The 3,775-nt window shown below is 47.5% G+C and overlaps 1 protein-coding gene across 3 annotated transcripts in view; it reads right to left on the bottom strand.

The window, feature by feature from the left end:
- Positions 1–3,775, bottom strand: part of SNAP47 (synaptosome associated protein 47) — a 48,801-nt gene that overhangs the window by 40,853 nt on the left and 4,173 nt on the right. Inside the window, exon 1 of one of the 3 annotated variants that reach the window (XM_023508873.1) lies at positions 2,184–2,267. The exons of the other annotated variants lie outside the window; for them this stretch is intronic. The gene's annotated coding sequence lies outside the window, so the exon portion shown is untranslated. Of the gene's footprint in view, positions 1–2,183; positions 2,268–3,775 lie in introns of those variants that run through there. 3 annotated transcript variants of the gene reach the window in all.

Here is a 3,775-nt window from a genome sequence, read left to right as displayed (position 1 = left end):
CTTGTGTTCAGTCTCCTTTGCTGCTTCATTCTCTTATACCTCTCTGACCTGGGGCACAGACTAGGGCTTCTAACACAAACTGTCCTTCCTAGATAAGTCAACACGGTCCCATAGAATTACATGTCACCTCCAAGCTCCTGCCTCCCAAACACATCTCTCCAGCCCACACACTCTCCAGGATTCAGACTCAAATATCCAATCACTTGCTGGGCATCTCACTCTAACCCTAACAGGCACTCCCAACCTACAAGCCCCATTGTGCCTTTTTGATAAAGGCACCCTGGAGTCCAGGAGTTCTGGATTCCTCTCTTCCACATCCTCTCAGATAATCCATTAGCAATTCCTGGCAGCTGTCCTGCCTTCCATCCCTGGGACCACCTCAACACCCAAGGCTCAGGCATTGTCTGAGGTCAACCCACAAAAGTGATGCTCTTGGGGAAGCTGTCCACAGTCACCTGGAATGCACTCTTCATGCACTGCAATTTATATAATGATCTCTTTCAGCATTTCCATCACTATGTGCCTGCTGAGTGAGACGCAATATTGAGTAAACAACCTATTTTTAGTCATTTTCCAAAGTCCACTATCCAAGGCAGGGTCCACACCTGGACAACCTCTCAATCAACTCCCTCATCTCACCCAAGCCCTACCACCTGTTCTCTATCCAGCAGCCAATGACATAAGTCAGAAAACAGAAAATGTGGCTACTTTAGGAAAACACCCCTCAAGCTGTTTTTTCCTCTGCTCTAATAATCATCAACACAGAAGACAGCTATGACCAAGTGTGGGGGTTTTCCACATAAACCAAGCAGCAGACACCAGCTGGGTAACCTCTAAGTCAGTTCCTACACTATCCAGAGCCAGAGTAAGGTCCCACAGCTCAAGGGCTCAGTCCCTAAGACTGATCCATCCTTCCCATTACTTGCAAGTCCAGCCTCTAGCGCTTCTGACTGACCAGCCACAACCTCTTCTCTCTTTGGGTTTGATATGCTGAAGAGGCTCATAGAACTCAGGGAAACATTCACATTCACTGGCTTAGAGAAATGCTCATGGCAAGGTGTAGGGGGTAGGGCAGCGCTCCCACGCCCTCCTTGGGCTGCCATGTTCCAGGAACCCTTCAGCTATCTGGAAATTCTCTAAACCCAGTCTTCTTGGGTTTTTATGGACAACCTCATCAAAATGTGACTAGCCTTCAGGATATGGGGTGAGACCCAATCTTGAATGACAGTGTTAAGACCCCACAATCAGAGAGGTGGGGAAGTCAGAGAGATTCTGTTTACTGAGGCCCCAACGCCATAACAAAAGACTGTAACCCCAATGCCATAACAAAAGACTGTAACTACGGCTATAGGAGTTATGAATCATGGACAAAAACATACACATATATGTATCATAACACCAGAGTGGCTCGTGCCTATAATCCCAGCACTTTGGGAGGCTGAGGTAAGAGGATCACTTGAGCCCAAGAGTTTGAGATCAGCCAAGGCAATCTGGTGAGATCCTGTCTCTACAAAAAATAAGAAATATCAACCAAGCACTGTGACGGGTGCCTATAGGTCCAGCTACTCTGGAGGCCCAGAGGGAGGATTGCTTAAGCCTAGGAGTTGGAGGCTGCACACCATCGTACTCCAGCCTAGGAGACAGAAAAATAAAAAAGAAAGGTCACTCCTTTGTCAAAGGCCCTTCCCTACATACTTGGAGTGAAACCCAAGCTCCTTGCAGGACCCACAGACTCCCCACCTCAGCCTCTCCTCTCTGCTCCAGGGACTCTGACTGGCAGCTTCATTGTCCAGGTCTGTGTTCAAATACTATCCTCACCCTTCCTAATGCAGCATCACCAATTACAGCACTCACACAATGCCAGAGAGCCCATTCTGTGCTTTCCTAGCTGTCCTATTAGAGAAGGTGACCATCATAGGAGGTCCCTTGTACATGATGCAGCACACTATGGGTACCCAGTGGTCATGTGCTGTGTGGGCCACAGTCACACCATAAGGAACCAGGACTGTGTCTGCTCCTTCATGTGCCACCTATGATGATGCTAAGTCCTCATTTGGTCCAGGCAGGCTGCAACCTGTCTCTACCAGGGTAGATGTGGACCTGCATGGACCATGAGAACACCCGGCTAAATTAGCAAGGGAAGCCATAGTTAAGAGGCCCAAGGGTGTCTGAGGTCAACTCACACAGTGATGCTCTTGGGGAAGGAGTCCACGGTCACCTGGACTGCACTCTTCAAGCATTGCGATTCGTATAATGATCTCTTTCAGCATTTCCATCACTCATGTGCACCCTGAGTGAGACCCAGTATCAAGTAAACAACCTATTTTTAGTTAATTTCCAAAGTCACAGAACAAGAAACACTTCGCACACCTTCCACGAACTGACTACCACAAGAAGGCTCCAAGCGAGAACAGTGGCGGCTGTGTGTGCACAGCGGGGGTGGCGGGTGCTGCTGGCTTTTCCATGACCTGCCCTCCTGCTTCCACAGACCTGCCTTCCACTCCCTCAGACGTTCTCAGCTCCAGCTTGGGAGGTTCTGGGGCTACTACAGGAGAGCACAGATTCTGCACCATTCCTACGGCATTTCCCCCAAAGTGCTAACTTTAAGGTCTTCTCTAAGGGGTTGGATTCTGTGGGGCTGGTTGAGCTCTAGAACATGCATGTCTCACTAACTCCCAGGTGATGCCAGGGCTGCTATGTGGGCCTTGGGATGACACACACCTGTGTCCCAATGCTGTCAGAGCTAACAACTCTGTAGGCCTCCTGCATACAACAGTGGTAATCCTGACACCATAGGGCCACCATGTGGACTATGGGTAATAATGCACAAGTATCTGGCCTAGAAGGAATGCTGAAGAAAAAGCCTCCATCTCCCTCCCAGAGTCATAGGTTTACTGCCCCTGTGTTCTTGGCCCTGACCTCCCTTTTCTCAGGAAACTGAGTCTCAACCACAAACCTGTGGGAACTCCTCCCAAGCAATGCCTATCTGAATTTCACACTTCCAGATCCTGAGACAACAATAAACACGCTCCAACTTTCTTCCCATCAGCCGCCCACATCTGTACTCATCACAGCTGAAATCAAACACCTAATTATTAATAAGGGGCCTTTAGCTAATAGGTAGCAAGATAGTGGAGGACATTGTAGACTGAAAAGCAGAAAAAGGTTAAAAATAGCAAGTTTATATCCATAAACTTACATACATATACTTTATATGGTGGGGCGACAGAGAGATATTCTGTGTGTGGGTGTGACTGTGCATATATGGACATGCAAATACAAGGTGGGAATGAGGGGAGAGAAGGGGGAAAAGAGAATACTTGAACAAATACATCCATGAATGTATCCCTGGAAAGATAAGTTTCATACCAGAAAATAAAAAGTGTTCTTTTCTGGCCTAAAAATAGAACTACCATTCAATTCCAGCAATCCCACCACTGGATATCTACCAAAGGAAATGATATCAATATATAAAAAAGATACCTGCACTCATGGGTTTATCACAGCACTATTCACAATAGCAAAGATATGGACTCAACCTAAGTGTCCATCAACAGAGTACTGAATAAAGAAAACATGAAGGCTGAGTGCAGTGGCTCAGGCCTGTAATCCTACTACTTTGAGAGGCTGAGTCCAGAGGATTACTTGAGGTCAGGAGTTTGAGATTAGCCTGCACAACACAGCAAGACCCTATCTCTATAAAAATATCCATTAACTGGTCTTGGGGATGGCCCCTGTAGACCCAGCTACTCTGGAGGCTGAGTCAGGAGGTTCA

This window comes from Otolemur garnettii, unplaced genomic scaffold (genome assembly GCF_000181295.1).
Source record: "Otolemur garnettii isolate 467f Iridium unplaced genomic scaffold, OtoGar3 scaffold00285, whole genome shotgun sequence".
NCBI lineage: Eukaryota > Metazoa > Chordata > Mammalia > Primates > Galagidae > Otolemur > Otolemur garnettii.
Note: the sequence above shows the minus strand (reverse complement) of the source record. Positions and strands in the feature narration are given on the sequence as shown.